Source organism: Coturnix japonica, chromosome 24, assembly GCF_054131305.1.
Source record: "Coturnix japonica strain WE chromosome 24, WE-NBRP24, whole genome shotgun sequence".
In the NCBI taxonomy this organism is placed as follows: domain Eukaryota; kingdom Metazoa; phylum Chordata; class Aves; order Galliformes; family Phasianidae; genus Coturnix; species Coturnix japonica.
The window spans coordinates 4,558,691-4,581,352 of record NC_140686.1 but is presented as its reverse complement, the minus strand read 5'-3'; the positions used below and the strand labels follow the sequence as shown (position 1 = coordinate 4,581,352).

Sequence of the window (22,662 nt, the reverse complement as noted above, 5' to 3'; positions counted from 1 at the left end):
GCAGGACTTAGAACTGCGTACGAAGGAGGCATCAGTCTCTTCGAGCGTTTCACCGATGTCTTTACAGCCCCTGTCTATGCGATTCCCCCCCACACGTAGCGATCCTCCACCTTTGCGTTGGTCTGGAGTCATTAGAGACATGATATTGGAGGGACCGTGTCAAGCTGTGTTTCAGCTCGCTTGCCCGCTGATAGACGATCAGCAGGGAGCTGCTCGGTGGGAAGTGCATCATTGGAAATTGTTACAGCAGGCTGGTAAGACTGTGACTGACTATGGGAAACGATCTGAAGCTTCTAAGCAAATCATTCAATGGATTTTCACTGAGGATACTCATATGACACTAGACACTTCTAATCTTGTGCGGTTGTTACTAACACCACCAGAATACGTTGTTGGTCTCATCTCAAGGCAGAAAATAGCATCCAGCCTTTATAGTAACTGTGTTTGTGTGTTTCTTTCCTAGTGGAATTGCTTTGTAACTTGCGGTGTTATAAATAATATTAGTAATGGTTTGACATAGTGTGTGATTTTCAGTGTTACCAATGCAGTCTCAAGAATTAGAATTTTAGGCATTATCCATAGATCAAATGTGTGTTAAAGAAAGGATTTGATGTAATCAGTGCTGTAATCTATGGGAATAGCTCTTTTAGTATGTTAGTACTGCTCACTCATGATGTTATTAGCCTATTAATTAGCTTTTCTTAATTTGCAAAGACAAAACCTGGAAAGGAATCCCAGGCAAAGGGATGACCCTGTATCGTAGAATGGATACGTCTCTTACACCCAACTAATTGGGATTTTAAAAATATGACCATGCATCACTTGAGACAAAAGTGCATACTAATAGAACTAAATTTGATAGTTTATTCTGTTTTCCAGGCAGCTGTTCCACTTGGGCTCTGTATCACGCACTGGCCATGCGGATATGGTGTACAACTGGAAGAAATCCTTCAGACCCTGAATGCAGGAGAGAATCTGTGATGGGTGAGAGAGGAAAGGTGCACTTTGAAGCAGGGAAGGCCCTGCTGGCACCGCCTGTCGCAACCACCACCAACACGGTTTGCTGTTTCTCAAGGGTCAATAAGTAATAATGCCCCTAGTGATACTCCAGCACATTTGTCCTCTAAAACTGGTTCTATCTGACATGCAACTTCATAAAGTTCAATTATCAATTATTAGCTCAAAGGCATGGTTATGAGCATCCTAAAAGCATTTGTTGCACAATAGTTAGTGGCCATTAAAAATCAATATATCAGAGTATATGAAAGTTGAAGACTTTTCCTAACTAGTTACATGTGAACACAATGGGACCCTCATGGATTTATTTCCAGGTTGCAGAAACTTAGGTTGCAGAGCAAACGTGTTTGTTCTTTTTAGTAGGTTTAACAGTAATGTTGTTATGCTGTGTTTGACTTGTCTCTTTTTTCACATCTAGAGTATTGTCAATCGAGGCCTTGATTGAGTTATAATGGTTATGTTATTAATATAAGTAGTGTTGTTATTCTATAGGCAGTAGCTTGCTAATTAATAAAAAAGGGGGGGTCGCCGCGCTCCGACCCCGCAGAGCTCCACTCCATGCGGTACTTGGAAATAGGGATGACGGATTCCGGCCCCGAGCAGCCCTGGTTCTTTGAAGTGGGGTACGTGGATGGCGAAATCTTCGTGCACTACAACAGCTCTGGTCGGAGCTACGTGCCCTGCACCGAGTGGATGAAGGCACCTGGAGCTGTGGATCCCGAGTACTGGGACAGGAACACCCAGAGAGCACTGAGCAATGAGCAGAATAGCCGCGTGAGCCTGGTCAATGCGGCACGGCGCCACAAGCAGAGCGGCGGTGAGCACAGCTGGCACCGCGGCTCCATGCTGTGGGATGGGGCTCCATGGTGCATTGCCGCCCGCACCCCCCAGGGCTGGTCCTGCCCGGCGGCACCGTCCCGGGGCTGCCCGTCACAGCCCCACCGAGCTCGACCCTGGGGGACCCCAACCCCATCCCCAGTACAGTGGGTCCCCTGGAGCTGGAGGGGCCCATCAACCCCTGCCTGGCTGTGTTTCAGGGTCTCACACATGGCAGCGGATGTTGGGCTGTGACATCCTCGAGGACGGCACCACCCGGGGCTATCATCAGTATGGCTATGATGGGAGAGACTTCATTGCCTTCGACAAAGACACGATGATGTTTACTGCAGCGGTTCCAGAGGCAGTTCCTACCAAGAGAGCGTGGGAGGAACCTGGTTATGCTGAGAGACGGAAACATTACCTGGAGCAAACCTGTGTGCAGTGGCTGCAGAGACATGTAGAGAACGGGAAGGCAGAGCTGGGGAGGACAGGTGAGGGGGGGCCTGCGGTGTGAGACTGCAGGTGGGGCGGGGGCTCAGCGTGGGGAGCTCAGCCCGGCCCTCACTGCCGCCCACCTTCAGAGCAACCCGAAGTGTGAGTGTGGGGGAAGAAGGCCGACGGGATCCTGACCTTGTCCTGCCACGCTCACGGCTTCTACCCACAGCCTATCGCCGTCAGTTGGATGAAGGACAGCATGGTGCTGGGCCAGGACACCCACTCGGGGGGCATCGTGCCCAACAGCTACGGCACCTACCACACCTTGGTCACCATCGACACGGTGCCTGGGGACGGGGACAAGTACCAGTGCTGCGTGGAGCACGCCAGCCTGCCCCAACCCAGCCTCTACTCATAGGGTGAGTGAGGGGATGTGGGGCTGGGGGGCTCTGGGCTGCCCCTTCCCCTGCTGACAGCTCTGCCTTCCCCCAGAGCGGTCACAGTCCAGCCTGGTGCCCAACGTGGTGGGGGTGGTTGTCGCCGTTGTGGCCATTGCCATCATGGCTGGCGTTGGATTCATCATCTACAGACGCCATGCAGGTAAAAGTGGAGGGGTGTAGGAGGACAGTGGGGGCTGTGGGGGGATTTGAGGCTCCCTCAGGAGCCCTCAGCCTGGCTGTGATGTGAACCTGTGCTGATGCATCTCTCTGTCTGCAGGGAAGAAGGAGAAAGGCTACAACACGGCACCCAGTGAGTGATGAGGGCAGCGCTGTCCCCCACCTCTGCCCAGTGCCAGGGCAGCATTGAGGTCCCCGATTTCTCCCAGGGTTCCCCTTCCTGGTGCTCAAAGCTGCTCCATGCCCCACAGCATGAACAGGGCTGGGGCTCATGGCTGTGAGAGTCCTTCCTTGTTTTCTGGCTCCAAGCTTGCTTCCTGAGGTGTTTCTTGTGAGAAGACTCTCAATGATTTATTGAAGTGGCAAGTAATGGGTGCTACCGTGTGACAATCAATATCGCTTTTTGGGTATTTGAATATTTGAAAGCACCTTCCTTGAGAGCTGTTTGCCTCCAGAAGAGTGCTCAGGACTGTTTATGAGTGGAAGATCTGGCCCGGGACTAAATAGCTCCAGCTTGGTGTGGGAAAACTGGGTAATGAAGCCATCGTGCCCTGTGAAAAACAGGATGTGGATGGGTATCCCTGCTCCCTCTTATCTGCTGGCAAGGCTCAGAAGATGGGAACAAAGGAATTTCTGCTAAGATCCCAGAGCCAGAAGCTTCCATTCCAAGGAGTGCTGACTCAACTACTTTGGATTCGAGCTGTCACTCCAAAGAGAGCTGACTTGACCACTTTGGACATATAAATAAGTTGGTGCTACCATTGGAAATTGTCATCGTGGTCACCATTAACAGAACAACGCCTGACGACCCACCACGACTGAAGACCAATGACTGAACTACAAACCTCGATGGATCCATGGTGGTGAATATCTCCCTCTTGCTTCCTACAGAGACTCCTTGCTTCTATTTCATATTTTTACTGCATTCCCTTCCCCATCACCCTACACCATAATAGTGTCCGTCCTCCCCTTCCCCATCTCCCTGATAAAGTCTTGTAATAAACTGGTCGGACCAATGTTTGAACCGTTGTTTCTTAATCCCGCACCAGGTATACGTATATCAAAGAACCTTGCCTCCCTCCTACAAACTGGGCTGAGACAATGGCTCTTCTTACCTTACAGGCCAGGAAGGTGGAACCAGCAACTCGAGCACAGCTGCGGTGTGGGGCTGGGGGTTGGAAGGGGTCCCTGTGCTCCTTGTGCTCCTTGTGGTGCTGCACCAGGGCTGGGCTGGGACTCTGCAGGGAGCTGAGGGTTGGGATGTGAACGTGGCCCTATGGGACACCATCTCTTCTTCTTCACACAGGAAGTAACCAAACCGTCTGAGTGCTGTGCTTCAGCCTGCAAGGGGCCAACTGGCCACATGAGCATTTGGGGTCGGTGATGAACACAGCCCCATCCCCTCTACCTCTCACATCTCCCTCTGCTTCCTATGCTGTTATGCTTTTCCTGTGCTGCTTCTTGTGAAATAAAGTGTTGGGCTGTTCTGTGCTCAGCCTGCCTGCATTCTGCTCTGTGCCGTGCTCAGGGTTGGGGTGGATGAGGGGACCTCTCCTCATCCCTCCTCCCCCCACCCCACACTCTTTGCCCATTGCTCCATTTCACACTGCTGCTCTCCTCCTCCCCTTTGCACTCCCTGTGCTGTCTGCAACGCTTTGGCATGAAGACGTGACTGGAAAGTTCATCCAGTATTGGGCTGAGCTGTGCTTCCCCCCCATAACCCACAGTGCTGCCACAGCCACATTCTGAGGGCAGACACCCAGCTTCCATAACCAACCATGCACTGAGGCTGAGCTGCCCACCCCCCACATCCCAACCTGCTCCTCTACAAAACATCTCCACTTTATTCCATACAAATCCCAGAGCATCCCACTCTTCCCATCCTGCAGCGGGGAGCGGAGACAGCCACAGCTCCCCATGTCCCATCGCATCCCACTCCAGCTGCCCTGTGGTCCTCAGTGCTGCAGCAGCCGGCTGTAGGGTCCACCGCGGGTCCTCAGTTCGGTGGGTGTCCCCATCTCAGCCATGGTGTCATGCTCCAGCACCACAACATGGTCTGCCTTCTCCAGCATCCGGGGTTGATGGCGGATGAGCAGCATTGACTGGTCCCCCCTGTTGGGCATTGGGTAGGTTTGTGGCGTGGCATTAAGCTGGTACATTCGGTGTTACACACTGTGTGTGAGTCCCGTCCGTTCCCGTGTGCGGAGGCACGGTACTTTCACACAGCAGCCTTGATTTGTCGCCAGATTGGGAGGCGACAGCCTTCATGTCAGAAATGTGGACAAATGCTTCTGTTGTCTGAATCGTCTCTTGGCCCTCAGCACAATGATGCGCTGCCTTTCCAACCCTTCACAGCACTGCTAGGTGCCAAGTGCTGTGCTTTAAGTCTGTTGTACGATGAGTGGCAGCAGAGACTTTCCAAGGGAAATGCTTTACGCTGTAGATAAACAACAACAACAAATACAGCTGGGTTAATGTGGTCGTCTTCCTGTGGCATATTAGTTGAAGCAAAAAAGAGAATCCCCATCCCTTCTGGCTGGTGCTCTTGGCCACCCCCAGGATGTGCTGAAAAGCTCTTCCAGATCCTTTCCTTTGAGCCTTTGCTGCAGAGGGTCCCCACAGATTCCATTCCAAGATCTCCCTAAGCCTCCCTGTTTCCTACAGCTGTAGGAACTGATCCTAAAACAGCTGGGCTCTGTTTCCAGCCTGTGGGACCCCAGGAGTTCCTCACACCATCTTCTGCAAAGACAGAGCTGCTCACAGTCCCCCACAGCCACTCTTTCCACTACATACATCAGGGTGCGGATGCAGCGCGCTGAGTCCCGGATGTCCCAAACTTTGATGTACGACGTGGTGAACACCAACCCCGTGTGGCTGCAGTATTTGATGGAAACAACATTATTTGGGTGGTTGCTGAGAGCAGAGCACCCATCAGCACCAGAGGTGCTCCTAAAGGGCAAAGAGAAGGTTGTCCTTGCACTGGGACAAACTCAGGAGCACATTCACCCCGAGGCTGAGCTCTGCACAGCAGTGACTTGGCTTCTGGGGCAGAGAACTCTGCTCACACAGGACCCAGCACTGCAGAGATACAGCCAAGAGTGGGGAACGCCTGCACGTATTTCCCTGGAAGATGCTTGCAAGAAAAACACACTGACAGTGCCCAGTGTTGCTCACCCCAGCATTACAGTCCTGCTGGAGAGCCAGGGATGCGACAGGACATGCTGACAAGAAATGACACAGAGTGTGTGATGAGGACCTCAATCTGCTTATTATGTGGATAATGCGGAGAGGTCTGGCTGACGGAGCTTCTCACTGTGTGAGTTGGTCAGCATTAGAGAAAGCCAACATGGAGTTCTGTGAGCTTTTGCAGGGGACGAAGAGGCACAGAAGCTGCTACCCACCCTTGGCACCCTTGGTGCTCTTAGAAAGTTAACTGAATCGGCCAAGGAGGAGCGGGAGTTACGGCTAACCTGTTTCCTGCAGGGGTGAACCCCAGAGGTTTGAGACCAAATGAGGTTTGGCAGATGAATGTCACAGACTTCCCAGAGTTTGGGTGTTTCCGTCACTTGCATGTCACAACTGACACATGCAGTGGTTTTCTCTGGGCTGTGGCACAATCTGGACAGACCGCCATGCATTACATAAAAGCGTTGTGCACGGCCATCGCTGTCATGGGTGCACCTCATTAGTTAAAGACTGACAATGACCCAGCATATAGAAATGCATGTTTTGGACGCTGGTGCACAGCTTGGGGCATTAAGCATATCTTCAGCATTCTCGGCAGCAGCACCTGCCAGGCTATTATGGAGTGTGCACATCAGACCTTGAAGGGGCGTCTTTGTGCGCTTAAAGAGGGGGGAGGGCTGGAGGGGCCTGAGCTGTGCCCACACGCTCTCCTCCTGCGTAAGAGAATCGGATGGGAGACCATCAGCTGACCAAATGGACACCAATAGGTCAGGTCCTGATCAGACCCGACGGAGGGCCATGGCTCCCAGACCCTATGCCACTCCTTGTCAAGGGCAGGAAACACGTCTGTGTCGGGACCCCAAGTGGGCCCTGCTGGCTGCCGGCACGTTGGGTTAAGCCGGCACCAAACAACGAGCCATCCTGTGCACCGTGAGGATCTGAACATCTCAGCACCAGTTTTGGTCAACAACTCCTTGGTTAATGTCTCCAGTGCAGCCAGTGATTTGACGTCAGCACTGGGCAGCGGCTGCTGGTAACGGCACATGAGACAGCGTTGCTCCCAATGTGCCTGAAGGTCCAAACTGGGAATCCAGCCTTCATGCCGGACTGATAGTTCGTGAGCGGGGGAGACCTTGTTCCTGGATAATCCCCCAGTGGTGGACATTCAGAACGATTCTGCACAGCCAATATGTTTTTGTCTTCTTATTTGGTTATGGAGTATGACATTATAATGCACACTGGACAGAACTGGATTGCCATGAAGATTCTGTACAATAGTGTTACATTGAACTTGGAGAAGTTGTAACTCCATTGTGTACTGTGCTGTTATCTTGAACTTGAATGCACCGTTCTCTACAAGTTGACTAAGTGTTGCCATACAGCATTTCACAATTTTTAGGCAGATTGCTGTTGTGTGCTTTCAGGTTTGTAGTCACTGCAGCTGCATCTCTTTGGTATGTTATTATGACAGTTTCATTGTTTTTTGCATATGTTCAATGATTGATTCATTTGCGGAATAGCCTTAAATGTGCAAATCACCTTTGGGGTAACAGGGAGTACGTGGGGGAACCTTTACAGGGGCTGGAGATGATAAAGAGGGGGGAGATGTTGGGTATTGGGCAGGTGGTGCCTGCGTGCACCAGGGCTGGAGTCAGGGAGGTCACGGGTATCTGATAGGGGCGGTCACCTGCACCACTATATAGGGTTTGTGGCGCGGCATTAAACTGGTACTTTCAGCGTTACACACTGTGTGTTCTGGTTAGCATTTGGGCTGCTGTGCTAACAGATGTGTCTGGGCTTATCTTGTTTTAAAATGGAAGGGCTTGTAAGGAGCAGAGGGATGTGAGGTATTTCTAGTCCGCTTCATGCTCCCAATTCCAGAACCCTTCCAATTGTGAGGAAACAGAAGTGCTGAGCTGTGTGCGTGTTCCACGGTGCAGAGTCCAGTGACAGTTGGTGCCCGGTGTCTGTGCTGAGCAGCATTGAGGTCTTTAGGAACGTAGGAATCTGCCAATCCGTTGTGAAGGTACTAAAGGTAAAAAGGCAGCATTTCTATCAGTATTGGAGGAGGGAAGGGAACTTTGTCCTTAAGTGCTGTTTTTGTTCCCTTTGTCATGCAGTCAATCCAGCAACTAACTTGAGAACCCGAAAAAAAAATTTCCTCGAAAATTCACTAGTGTCTGTGTGAGTAAAAGGTTCCAACTTTTATTGACTATCGGAAATGCTTAGCTCAGAAACGTGCAGCACTTTAATGAAAGAGTTCTGAATCACTTGAATTTGATCTTCTGTCTGGCCTGGTTGCAGGTTTTACTGCATTTGGTACCTTAAAAAATACAACAACAAAACAAATCTAAAATATCAAAATATTTGATTTTTACATCAGAAAAGAAAAAAAAAAAATGAACCAACCCAAACCCTTGTTGTGGCTGAGCAGATCGTGCTGCAGCTCCATGCAGTGCTGAGTTACAGTATACAGGCACATGTGTGTGGATTTGTGTATTGATACGCACTGTCATGCTTTTGCTGTACAGGTAATAAAGACGGAGGATGGTTTTTGTGGATTCTTCAAAGGTGAAGAATCCTTGAAGACCAGAAATTCCAACTTACAGAATTTGACATAGGCAAAGTGAGGAGGAAAATTCTTCCTAACCTGTTATAATTAATTAATTCACGGATTCAGTGTTGGTTCGGCCTACAGGAGAAGTGAACTGCAAAGCTTTGAAGATCACTGTATTTGCTGAGGTTGTCCAGGTGGTTGAGCTTGAAGACCTGCAGCGGTCAGACAAATGTGTTGGGGTTACTCACTGCTGTCACTCGTGATGCTGAAGGAGGGGCTCCATTGGAGGGCTTGCAGCCGTGCAGCCCAGGGACTCCGTGCTGAGTCAGGGTGATGTTACTAGAGTTTGACCAGTGTTGAGGAGGGCAATGTTTTGAAACAACTGCTCCTGAGAGACTGATTGAATGAAGAGAACAAAGCTGGGAAGACGGGTGGGCATTCCTCATCCTTTTCTGCTTTTTGGTGTTTTGCTTAGGGTTCCTTTTCAAAAGATTTCACTGATCAAGACTGTAGAAGACTTTCAGTCCAAGGAAGCACGAGCCAGCTCTTTGAGAAGCACAGTAAGAGCTGCACAGAGATCCTCGAGACCAGAACTGCTTCTGTGCGCTGGTCCAGCATGTCGATTAAAGGAAATGATTGCTATTTCTACTTCTATTCCACTTGTAAAAAGGTCTGCTTGGGTTTTTTCCTTCATTTTTTCTTTCTTTCAGTTCTGAAGTTAAGAGGAATGGGTAGAATAAGTAGAAGTATTACTGGTCTTCAGCAAACTTCATAACTAATTGCATTGTACAATAGAGCAACTCGCTAAAAATGAGCTCAAAGCATGGCCAGTTCTCAGGCTGTACTATTTCATTTTCCTCTCTTGGTTTCCATTGGGTTACAGGGAGACAACTGTCCCTTCAGGCACTGTGAAGCCGCTTTGGGCAATGAAACCATCTGCACGCTGTGGAAGGAGGGCCGCTGCTTCAGGAATGTCTGCAGGTTCAGGCACATGGAGATCACTGTGAGTGTTGGCTCCTCAGAGTTTATCACCAAACCCACTTCTCATTTCTTTAGGTGGGCTGAATGTGCTTTTGCAGATTAGGTTCATTTGCTTTGAAATGATGATGGTTCCTACGGTTAAGAATAGGGGAGGAAGCAGAGGGAAGAGAGCTCAATGGCATTGGTATATCATAGCAGAATATTCTTGTAGTTGATACCAACAGTGTTCTATCAACAGATACTAAAGAACCACATCATTCAGACAAGCATTCTGCAAGGTGTGTTAGTTTAACCCCTTCTAAACTGGTGTCCTCACCCACAGAATGCTAGGAAAGCTCAGTGAGCCTGGTGCTCCCAGCCTGCGCACTCTTCAGAGTGGTGTTTGAGTGCTGCTTTGTGGCAGTCTGCTCACTGGCACCATCTGGAGCTCAGTCTCCCTTTGCAGATCTTAGGTCCACGTTACCATCAGCTCTTCTTCCTTTCTGTCTTCAGAAAAAACGCAGCATGATTTCCTGCTACTGGGAGAACCAGCCAGGAGGCTGCCAGAAATCCAACTGTGCCTTCCATCACACCAAGGGACGTTACCTCAATGGGGTTTTCTTTCCACCAAGCCAAAGTGAGTTTGTCTTTTTTAGGTACGAAAGATTAACTCTATTACTCACAGGTGGGTATAGTGTCATAAAGAACGCCAGGTAACGTTCACTTGTGTACTGATAGATAGGTGCACAGCTGAACTTTGTGCGCTTCTGATACCTCAGTTTTATCTTGCATGCTCAGCTTCTCTCTGCTCCTGTGGCCTTTGCCTTGCAGGTTGTTCTCCTGCATTTAAGCTTTTACTGGGTGTCAGGGAGATGAATGTTGTGTAGGGGGGGATTTCTTTGTTCACAGAGAAGCCATTTGGATGGGCAAGTGGAGACTCAGCATTTATCTGTGTGGGTTTTCAGCCTTGCCTGCCATCTTTGTGCAGTGGATAATCTGATTGAATTCCTACCGCATAACTAAAGAGACTGATTTTTTCTTTGCTTGTACAGACCAGCTTTCTAAGGAGGGAGAAGAAACAAAAACACCTGTCCAGCAACCAGCTGAAGAAAACCATCTTGGATTGCAGATAATTTCCACTACAAAATCTGATGCTGATACAAAACAAGGTATTCCAGGATTAATCAGAAGCACTTGCCAATTAACTCCAAAGCAATTCATTGTACAAACACAACAGAACATAGGGTTGCTGAATGGAATCAGCTATTTCCATGATCTTGTTCCTACCTTGTAACTTCATGTGACTTTCAGATTAGGAAGGTAAACTCCTTTGTTTACATCATTAGAGCAAGACGAGGCCACAGCATGGAGTTTAAGTGCCTGTATGTGCATCTTTTCAACCAGTGGTGAAAGCCACATTTGCTGATAGAGGAATCTAATGTCATATGGATGGGATAAAGTAAGGGATAAAGCCTACTTTTAATATCCAGAAGGATGAAAGGAGGGCAGCAGACAGACATCAGGTCCATGGTGCTCTTAGCTGTGGGGAGAGCTGACAGGGTTTGTTCTGCATGCTTCTGAGCAGGAGGCAGTTTGCAGAGCTGTGGTCCTCAGCGTGTGCCTCTGTCCCTCAGTCTCATTTACTGCTCTGTGTTCCCAGATGACAGTTTGAATGCTGGAATAAAAACACTTGGATCAGAAGGACCTTCAGGAGCTCCTGCTCATCGGCTCAAATCTCAGATTGTTCGTGTGCCTAAGAAGGAGAATGTGCGGACACTGGTCAGCACTGTGATGCTGCCTGCAAAGCAGGGTAATGATGAGTACCTTTGCTTCCATTTGGTGGCTCCTAAGTGGAATGGATAAATTACAATTGGGACTTACCCTGAGTGCATTACAGTTGCAATATTATTTTGTGTCAGGGCTGTCAAAGTGGTGTCTTTTGGTTGTATTTGTTTTGGGTGGGAAATGGGCTCACAAGACAGTAATTCTGTTGGTTTCTGTCAAATAAGCACTTTGTTTTTCTTTGTTTTAGGGGAGGTGCCTGTGAGTCAACCGAATACTGCTAATAAACCTGGAAAACGGAAATCCTCTGTAGGTAAGGGCTGCTTGTGAGCTGCTGTTTGGCTGCCTCCACGTAAATGGGAGGGCACTGCTGAAGCAGGAGGGAGGAAAGTGTGTCGTGGGTCTGTGATGACTCCAAGTGGCACACAAGTGTAGCAGCTGAAAGGTGAATTTGAGAACATACACTTGGAGAAACCAAAGTTTGTGGTTGACTTGTAAAAATCTTTCTCCAAAGGAATTATCTTAGGAATGTTGTTGTTTTCTCTCTGTAGCTGATGTCAGTGGCCTTCCGCTGAAGCGCAGCCTCGTAGAAAGGCTGGGGAAGAAGATCGAGGTTGACAGAGCACCAAGGAGAGGTAAATGGTCATCGGTGTTTGCTGCACAGATTCTCTAGGCTTTCTGCTTATTCTTTCTCAGGAGCGTTGTTGTTGGGAACACGTATATTCTGTAATATTATGACAAATCTGGAAACTTGAGCTCTCGTTGGAATTTCTTGTAATCCTTACGCTTCTCCTTTCTTGATGATGACAGAGAAGGGTGCCAAGCCAGCAGGGGAGATCTGGAAGAAGAGACGACTGGAAGAAGAGAAGCAAAAAGTAGAAGAGGTTCTTACTGAGAAGAGATCTAAGGATAAGCTCAAGAAGAAGAGAATTTTCCCTCCACCTGAGCCTGGTAACGAGAAACTGGAAGAGCCACCGCGTAAAATCAAGCGATTGGAAGAAATGCATATTAAAAGCTTGGAAGAAATCAAGCAGGAGAAAGCCCTGCGGATGCAGCAGATGGCAAAGCCAGCAGGTAACGAGGTGTTTCACTGTCTGCTCTGCTGAAGTGCTTCCCCTGTCAAGCAAATGGAGTTTGCTTAGAATTGCCTGGGCTATTTCTTACCAAATGCAAAGGCAGGTAGTGCCAGATGTCCATCCATGTGTTTTTCCATTGAATCCGTGGTGTCTGCCTGCTTCATTCTGGAAAATTCATTCGCTGTGAGGTTTTGTAATTCAGTTTCTCCTGTACTTTCTTTCTGCCATGTTTTTGGTGTGGCATGTTCTGTGTGTTGACGCCAAGGTTATCTTCATCTTTGGCGTGTTGCTTGTTTTAATATGTAAACGTGTTTGTAAAGCCTGGATTGAGTTTTTAACATGGGGGCCAACCTCTGTCAGAAAGGTCAGGGGGGTGAGTTATTCATTGGGCAGGTGAGAGAGGCTTTGTGAAGAGACAGCATGTGAAGGAGGGAAGAGCTTGGATACTGTATGGACTGCGAGATGTCGCCTCTCTCGTGTTCTTTGTTATTGAATGTGAGGAAATAAGCACATGGAGGAAACACTGGCACTCAGGTTTCTTTCTATGCTTGCTGTTGACCAAGTGATTTTCTTTTTCCTTGTTTTAAAGCACCTGGAAGAGAAGAGGAAAAGACTGTGGAATGGAGTAGGGCTGCTCCCAAAGCTGTCTCTGCACCCGCAGAGGTGAGTCCCTTCTGAAGATGGACACAGTGACACAATTTCTTCACATGTTCTCATGTCTCACTGCTCACCATGTGCCACCATCATGAGTGCATTCCTACCTTCCTGCCTTTGGTGAAGAGCTGCAGCCATGTTTCACAATCCTGGTACTTTCAATGGCTTTCCCAGACAGCTTTGCACTCCTCAAACTCAGAATTGATCTGATTGTATCTGGCAGTGAGGCAGTAACCCTGCTGGCACCAGGTACAACTTGTGAGGTTAACGTGGGAGCACTGGATACAAAAAGGTCACGATGGCTTCGTGTTCAGTGAAATCAGACTGTGGGTGGATGTTGTGTAGGGGAACAGGAATGACTTTCTGTTGCTCAAATAGAATGTGGTATGTAACAGCTCTAGCACTGTGCTGATTTAAACGAGCACTGAAGAAGAGGAGCCTCCAGCTAAAAAAGCAGCTTTGGTAAGGAGGGGAAGAAGTGTCAGTGCTGTCCTCGTCAGGCTGATACTGAGATACAACTGCTGCAGAAAGTGTGGAGAACTGAAATGTTCTGCAGGTTTCCTTTCAAAGTAGTCACTGTGTGCAGGATGCTGGATGAATGACAGTGTGTACACAATGCTCTGCAGCCCTGTGATTCCTCTGTAGTGTGAAGGAATTTGTCCATTATTGCTGCATTGTTAAAAAGACCTGAGGTGCTCTGCAGACTTCCCGTGGTTGTTAACATCCTTCAGGAGCCCCTTAGCCCCCATGTTGGGTTCAGGATCAGCAGTGCTGAAGGAGAAGCACTGCAGAGGAAGGATCTCCTGAGCAATCATTGACTTTGTCTTCCTTCTTCCCAGACTGCTGCTCCAGCCCTGCCGGAGGTCAGCCTGCTCACCAAGGCTGTAGAAGATGACACTGAAAAGTTCATCTTGGAAATCTCAGGAGGGGAAATGGAAGCAGAAATTGACTTGGACCTGGAGAAGGATGAGGATGATCTCCTTCGTGAACTTTCTGGGATGATTGACAGTTGAACTTCATAGTAGTTATTATAGTATGTTTAAAAAAACAAAAAAAAAAAAAAAAAAAAAAAACAAACAAAAAAAACCCCTTTAATTTAATAAAAACCTTTTCTTTTTGGTTGGATACCCCAGGGTGGTACTTTACTAAAAGAGTCTTTGCAATAATGAGTCATAAAGCACAGCTGAACTGGTAAAAGATTGGCAGACTGCATTCCATTGTCCTGAGTTTTCCTGCTGGTCAGAGTTGAGGTCCTGTCCCTGATCCTGGTTGGCTCCTTTCAGCAGCAAGAGAAGAAAGCAGTGGGGATCTGTGCCCTGGGATGTGCCCAAGCCTCCAGCCTGGCACCCACCTGCCTGGTGCTGCCCCTGGCACGTGTGGTGCTGGGATGAGGGGGGAGCCCAGCGGGTTCTCCCTGCTGCTCCCTTCAAACCAGTGTGCGAGGTATGACCCACTGACGCCATCACCCCGGAGTGGGGCACAACGCGGTGCCAGCATCATCATCTCTGCGGGCACTGCAGCGCAGTCAGCGCGGCTCGGGGGGGGGGGGGGGCAGAAAGGAGTTGGGAGGGAGGGAGGAACCTCACAACATCCCGCAAACGGCCCCGGTGCCAACACCGCCCACCGCCCGCCGTCCCCGCACCGCAGCCCGCGCTGCCACCTGGCGGCTGTCCCCGCAGCGCTGCCGGGGGTTCCAGCAGCCGGGCCGCCCCCAGGATGGGACAAATGCGGGGGCAATTAAATTGGATGGAGGAGCCGGAAGGGACCGAGCGGGTCCTGAGCGCTTCAGGGCTGCCCTGAAGTTAAGCACCACATTCGGGGCATTGTCCAAACGCCACTCGGTCAGTGACGGGCTCGGGGCATCCACCACCCCCCAGAAGGGCCCGTGCCTGCGTTGGACCACCCCCACGGCAAAGACGCGTTTCTCAGCCCTCCCCCGCTTCCTTCATCAGTTACGGGCAGCTCTGTGCCATTCCCCTGCTTAGGAAGCCACAACGAGCAACGGGACGGATTCTCAGCCCCATCTCCTGCAGCTCGGACGAGCCGGGGGTCCTCAGCCTCTCCTACAGGATGAACCTCGTAGCCCTTACCAGCTTTGTCGCCTCCTTGCGATGCTTTCAAGGACCTTTTTGTAGGGTGGAGTGCCCCAAAATGCACTTTGCTCCCTGAGCTGGCTCACTGAGCCCAGGCAGCTGCTCAGGTACATCCCAGAGCCACGGGGACATCCCTGCAGTCCCTGAGGACCCTGTTCCCATGTGCTCACTTCCTCACAGCACCCACGGCACAGAAGGACAGGATGCACATCAGGACGGGCGGCTCCCAGCTCTGTTCTTCCCCATAACAGTCAGCACTGCTTTGTCTCTTCCTTTCAGTAACGCTTTATTTGTGAAGACAAATTTACAGGAGAGATGAAATTAAACAGGATAATGCAAGATTAAGCTAAGACAACTAGTTTGTGTTCTGCATAATGATTTATGATTCACGTAGGGAAGAGTGAGTGACTGGAAAGCAAGGGAGATAAGAACCAAATATCAGCGGATGGTCAAATTACAGAGTGGAGCAGGTTTTAGCTGCTTTTGGTCTCTCCAAATTATACTCTGCAGCAGAACATCGTATTTCTAGCACAGAATGGTATGGTTAGGCAATGAGAAAGTATGGTTTATAAGTCTAAATGCATTCGTTTTCATGACTGGTGTATCTTCTTTGTTGCCACGGATGTTATTATTTGCTGTGGAAGTTTAAGAGTTTAATATTAAAACCAAGCGTACTGTGATTGTGGGTGCTTTGAAGTACAGTAGTATTTCAGTACAATAGTCTTGCTGTAGAAGCAAAGTAGTAGCTCGTAGTTTCCATGTTTATGAAATTTTTCTTCCCTAAAGGTGCTCCTGTGTGGAATTCAAGAAATTGATCTGAATGACTGGCAGAGGCAATACCATCTACCGGCATGATAGCAGAACCTGCAGACAGATATTGTGGTTCTGGCAGGTTTGTAGACTTCTTTTTTCCACACAAGAACACAGCAACAGCTTAGTGAGCAATAGTCAGAATTACTCAACAGATACATTGCATGTAAATGTACATGATAACTGCTAATCCAGCTGTCCCATGGGGGATGGGGAAGTGAACATTTCAATATTAAACTTGACATCAGTGTTAATTATTATTTTTCAGTTTGGGAAATAAATAGATAATGAGAAGAGAATGAGATTTCTACAGTTCGTTACTGGAACGTGCAGATTACCAGTGGGAGGATTTGCTGACCTCACGGGTAACGAGCCCTCTTTAATGCATTTTATGCTCAAGTTATTTCCTTTTTTCTTAATAAGGACCAAGCTGTGTGTTTAAGGGTATTTTTTAATGAATTTATATGGAATCTGAGTCTTGCATATTGGTAGAGCGGTGATAGAAAAAGGGATGGATGGAATGTGAACACGCCTTGCATCAGTGACTTGATCCATGGTTTGGACATGGCAGGACTAGGTAAACTCCAGAGATCCCTTCCAGTACCAAACCAACGATGTCATTCAGTGGTTGAGTTTCTTTGAAAACCGCTTCATATTTATGCATTTCACTACGTGGATTTCTTCAGAGGGATGTAGTGAGAGACAAATGTCTTTGTGCTCTGCAAGTAGTTATAGTCTTGTTTTCACGCGCTGTTGTCACGTATTACCTACTGGTATACACAGGCAGTTAGACCTAAGAATTCATTGTTTGATTTTTGTACAGGGAGCAACAGACCCCAAAAATTTTGCATTGAGAAAGTTGGAAAGGAAAACTGGTTACCTGGAAGTCACACCTGGTAAGTACGAAGGATCAAACTCTGCTGTGGTTCTGTTCTTATGGATGGAAATCTACTTTGAGATTTTAGGAAGTGGGTGTGATATGGAAGTGTCTGAGACTGTGTGAAAGCAAAGCACTGGGCTATGGCAGTAAGCTCTGCTGAGTAATAGTTGAACTTCTGAAAAGCAGTTTTGTTGTGGAGCTGATTCCATTGTAAACGCCATGGATCTGCACATCACTAAAAACATAAAGCTACTTTTAGTACTTAAGGTTGTCCTTTTTTTAAAGAGTTTGGGATTGATCTTTCATTATCACCACGCTCGATCTTGGCAATGAAAATAAATAGCCATGCTCATGCTCCCTCTTGGCTGGAGAAAATGTAGCTTCTGCTCAGTTTCTCAGTTACGCTGGTGCTTTGTGAAGATGCTCAGATTTTAAGTTTCCGATACAGAAGAGAGATTAGGTGAGACTTGTTACTAAATACATTGCCAGTTCTGGAAAGTTATCGCTGCTCAGGTGCTTGTTGTGCTTTAACTCTCACTTTCATAGACAAGTGCATGTCAAGATACAGGTGTTTTAGAGGGTACAAATGCAGTTTTCCTTCTGAACAGGACAGTTCATATGCCTGTGTTCCTAATGGATATTTGGTGGTTTAAACTGTTGTTCAATACTTAAGGTTTCTCTTTGTTTTCAGTTTCAATCGCTTGGACCTTCCAGCCTATAAGAATTATGAGCAGCTGAAGGAAAAGCTGTTATTTGCAACTGAAGAAACAGAAGGTTTTGGGCAGGAATAGCTGGGATTTGCACCTTGAAGAATGTGAACTCAGCGTGATGTTCTTCGCTTCTTCTGCTTGTTGCACACTTCATAGTAAAGTAGACTTGACTTGGATTATTTAACAATAGTTGCGTGTAAGTAAATGGATGTTATCCTGAGGTTTTATCCACGTAAACTCTGGATTTCTACCGAGCACTTTCAGAAACCTTCTCGCTGGCGGTGAAAGCTATCCTTGCTTCACAGTTTTACTAGGAGGAAGATCTGCCTATTCCAAAGCACTGGATGGGTATTTTACCGTATACAGCTCAGAAGGAGAAGAAAAAAGCCTTATGAATATTCTGTTTATGTTAATTCTGACAGTGAAATCTAGTTATCTAACATATTTACAGGAGAGATGAAATTAAACAGGATAATGCAAGATTAAGCTAAGACAACTAGTTTGTGTTCTGCATAATGATTTATGATTCACGTAGGGAACCTAGACATGCCGTGGATGTATAAGTATCACCCAAAAGGCTTTCAGCCCTATATTTTTAAAACACAAAGCAGTTCTAATTGAAATAGCCTTAGCCCTAGTTCTATAGGGTACAGCTGTTGAATATTTTTATGGCTGAAATGTTTAGTTCAGGAAAAAGATAAATGCTTGTATATATTTTTGCAGTCTCGGATTCCACTTACTCCATGTTTTCTTTCTTTAATTTAAGTGGCGTGTTTGTGTCTTTCCTGCTGTATTGGATGAGGAAAGTGGGCTGGATATCCCAAGCACCAGAACTTACTTTAATGTACCGCAAACAAAGAGTCAGCTGGGAAAAGCAGTCTGTGAAATGCTGCATTTGGCCAAAGAGGAAAGTAAAACTGCCAGTGTGTTCAATTGGCGACGTTCTTGAAGTCTGAAATAATGTTTACTTAAACGTTTTGCTTTGTAAGCCAACAAGTCTGTTGGTTTTTCTATAGCATGTTCTGTAGAAATAAAACGTTGTTCCTATGAACCATTGGTGCACTTTGCTGTTCCTTATGGGGATGCGGAGGAAACATCCCGTGGATGCTGTGGATAACCCCACAGCATCTGCTACCGCAGGTAATATTGGACTTCCAGCTGAGATGAATGACTTTACTGCTCCCAGCACTGCTTGAGCAACCTGGTCTGTGTGAATTCATACTGCATAACAAATACATACTCGTATGTAGCTGCCAACTAATCCCAATTCTCAAACATGAAAGTAACTTCTGTTTCGTTGTTTGCCTTATGAAAATGACATGAAAAACTGAATGAGATGCTGAGCTGCTGATGGATGAATTAACAAAGCCTTATTGCTCCAGGTAGCTCAGGTGTTCCTATATGAAGCTGCACAGTAAATGCGTCATGTCTTCGTCTGATCAAGCAGCGGGAGCTGATATTTTAATGTGTTTCTATTCCAGAAAAAGAAAAAAAACTTGAAAAAGAAAAGCCTGTTAAAGTTGTCTTGTTTGCATCATTCTGACATGCTGTGCTCTGTCTGTGAATTCAGCTCATGGTTCTGTTGGTATCTCCAGCCCCTGATTCTTGTGGTGTCTTCATTTTCTTCCAGCATCACTGTTTGTGTATTGCTCCATTGAACAAGGACATGAACAGGGATCAGCAGCACTGGATGGTAAAATACTGTATGAAGTTAATTGTGGAAATTTCCTTGTATTGTAATTTCCAGTACTCAGGAAACTGTAACAATATCTCTGTAAGTCAAATACTTTTATAAAATGACTCAAAGAGATGCTCATCCTGTCGTTATTGGTTTGGTGTTACAAAGCACAAGTGTAGAAATGAAGGATTGAACTGCTGCTGGGGGTTGCAGGTAGGCTGGGTTTCTGTCGTGTGCTATTTCTGCCTGCTGGGGATGTGAGCGGGCGTTGGGCCCGAGCCCCGCTCATGTTGGTCACAGCACAGGGGCTGCGGGAAACACTGGGAGAGCAGAGCAGGGAGAGCCGGGCTGTGTGCAGGCCGGGGCATGACATGGAACCTCGGCAGCTGCGCAGCTGCTGAGCTTTTCCCCCAAGTCTGCAGACTCTCAGGTGATAAGGCTGTGCAGCAAAGCCAGCTGGGCACTGCTGATACTGCGGGCTTAGGGGATGAAGCCCCGCAGCACCTGCATGGCACTCCCTGTAGTCTGCCATCTTTATGTGCACAGCTGCTGTAGGTGTTGTTGGAGCAGTGGAGCGGCAGTGCGGTGCTGCAGGGCAGCTACACACCCCAGGGGCTCTCCATAGGCTGCAGTGATGTGACCCAAGTCCCACACTCACTTTCTTTCCCATTCCCAAGAATGACATACCAGTAGCAAAATGTTTTCCCCTTTTCCCAGTGTCCAAAGACAAAGATGAGGTGTCTTAGCAAGTGCACCAGCAATGTGTGGAGCAGAACCGCCTTGGGAGCCACTGTCACACCTGAGTTGATCCGTTTTAGGCTTCCCATGGAAATGTAGCATTTTGACTCTTCGTTAGTAAATCTTTGAGGTTGCATTTGACCTGCTGTTGCAATGTCTGCTGCTTGCTCTTCATGCAGCTAGTCCATGTATTTGTTTATGTAGTCAGTGCTAGGGTTTGATTTAGACAGCTCCGTCATCTTTTCAAGAGCTGCACCATGGTCGGCTGTGGAGAGAGGGTGAGTGGGAGGGGACACCTGTGTCCCACAGTGGCTCCTCCAGTCAGTGAAGGTCCTGAAATTGGTCTCTTCAGCTAATAGGGAGCTTTCCTCAGCTACCGTGTGTTTGGAGAGAAGAAGAGCAGTCCCAGGACCTTCAGCTGTGAGACTCTTCAGACGGACCTTGTGGAGACATCTGTAGGTGTAGTCTGGGATGGAACGGCTCCTGTTTGGCTCTTGTTACCCACATGCAGCATGTGGTTATTGAGCTTATAAGGGAGCAACATAGGAAAGAATCCTGTTCTCATCTACTACCTAATGCTAAGTCATTCCTCCTCACGGGGAAGTGACTAAGCATTGGTCCTGGGTGCTAGGAGAGGAATGTCAGATCTGAAAGCAGTGTGAATGATGGACAGCCTTGTTAAACACAGGGCTGCTCTGCAGTGCAGAGGTGCTTGTGAGTTCAGAAGATACCTGCTGAAGGAGAACTGCTTTGCTGTTGGATGTCATCAAGCTGCAATCTGCCCGGGCAACAGCAAAACAGGCAGAGGTGTGTGCTCCAGACTGTGCCAGCCTTTGATTCAGTTCCTGAGGTGAGCTGTGCTTTGCTCGCTGCAAATTCCAACTATATTTGTAGGAATTATTATTATGAATAACACAGTGGTGGTGTTTGAGTCGCAGACAGATGCAGCAGAGCCTTTGCTCTGATCTTTTCAGGAACTCAAGCAGCTTTTTGCCATCCCCACCTGGAGCCATTGAAGCGTGCAGCCAGGAGCTGGACTCAGTGGTCCTCGCAGGGACCCTCCAGCTCAGGAATTCTATCATTTTACAATCACTGAGCTTGGCAGACATGCAAAGAGTGTGGGTGTGACAGCAAGCAATTAGCATGGCCAGCATCAGGAACCCATGGTTATGAGCTTAGGGCTGGTTAAGGTTTGCCAAGCGGGGGGACTAATGCTGGGATCCTTCTCTCCGGCCTGGAGGCTCTCACACAGCAGCATGGTTCTGTGTTTGGCAGGTGGGTTGGACCCAGGCTGTGCAGGAATCAACTGGGCTCTGCTTCAGCTGCAGTCTGAGGGCCTTTGGCTGCAGCCAGCTGCTGTTCACACAGGGTACAGAAAGCTCCAGAGCCACACAAGGGCCTTCAGGCTCCGAGTGAAACCCCACAAGCTGAGGGGAAGGAAGTGAACATCACCAGAGGTGGGGACTGCACAGCACTGATGTGTGGTGACAGACCGGGGTGGGCGGTGAAGTTGGGAGACCAAGAATGAAAGATGAGAAAAGCAGCTGAATTTAAAGGAAGAGATGTGAAACCAGCAGGATCATCACCCTGTAATTGCCAGCCCAAACAAGGGACGTTTTGACCAGCGACTGCTCTGATCCACTTAACAAAAGCCACAAAACCACTCCATAAACTTAGAAGAACTGCTCAAAGCCACAAGCTACAGGTACTGGAGGAGAGCAGGACCTTTGCCCTGCAGTCAGCAGCAGTTTCAGACACACCAAAGCCGACACTGGTTTGCTTCCGTATCTCTTGTGGGACGGCCCCAGCCAAATCATCCCTTCTGGTCTGAGGATGAGGAGGGTCAGATCCTTTCAGAGCACCAAACCTGGCAGCCAACCTCATCACCAAACAAGCAGCCAGGATCCAAACGCCAGCACTCTCCATTCATCATCCCACTTCCTTGCTGCAGTCAGTCCAATGCTTCATGAGATTCAGAAGCAAACAAAATCAATACAGCCATCTTGATCCCTGCAGGAACACGCTGTGAGCAACAGAACACCTTCCTGGAAGAACTACCTCCATGAACAGAGGCAGCGACCACCTCCTCCCCTCCTACAGCCTCATTGCTTTCTCCTTAAGTATCACCACACGGAGCCTTGACACTCCCTGGCACCCAGACAACAAAGGGCTCTTTTCATGTTTTTTACACCAGGCTGGGAAAGAATCTTGGCTTCAAAACTTCCAGAGCAGCAAGAAGGAAGTATTGGTTCTCTTCACAGACAGCCTTGGCTCTTCCGCTGCTGCCAGTGGGGAACATCAGCAGAGAGCATCTCTAAAGCAGAGAGAAGCACATGTATGAGAATGAAAGTCAATTAGGTCTGAGCAGGATTAATAGGGATTTAATTGAACGATGTGAACTGGAACTCGGGTCATGAGCTGCTTATTAACCTGCCTCAAGGGATCATGCAGCTTGCACTGGAAGAGCACAAGGATGCACTGTGAGCGGGACAGCATGTGGTCAGAGAGGGAGACCTGCTTGAACAGTCAAAAATGGAAGAGAAAAACTGCTTGAGATAGATGCCTGGGAATTTGAGGACTTACCGCACAGTCTTTCCTTCCTTTCCTCTTCTGGGGAGGGAACCAAGTAACACCAGCCAGAGCTCACCCA

At 48.1% G+C, this 22,662-nt stretch overlaps 1 long non-coding RNA gene and 1 pseudogene across 2 annotated transcripts; both read left to right on the top strand.

The window, feature by feature from the left end:
• The first annotated feature begins 1,219 nt into the window (after positions 1–1,219).
• On the top strand, positions 1,220–15,088 carry LOC146757105 (class I histocompatibility antigen, F10 alpha chain-like; annotated as a pseudogene).
• Positions 15,089–15,952: 864 nt separating this feature from the next.
• LOC146757104 (uncharacterized) lies at positions 15,953–17,785 on the top strand. Of its 2 annotated transcripts, XR_014937030.1 has the most exons (4): positions 15,953–16,088; positions 16,275–16,371; positions 16,830–16,902; positions 17,578–17,785. It is a non-coding gene; the product is annotated as an uncharacterized LOC146757104 (long non-coding RNA). The 2 variants fall into 2 exon arrangements; XR_014937031.1 differs by lacking the exon at positions 16,275–16,371 and having other exon boundaries at positions 15,981–16,088.
• The last annotated feature ends 4,877 nt before the right edge of the window (positions 17,786–22,662 follow it).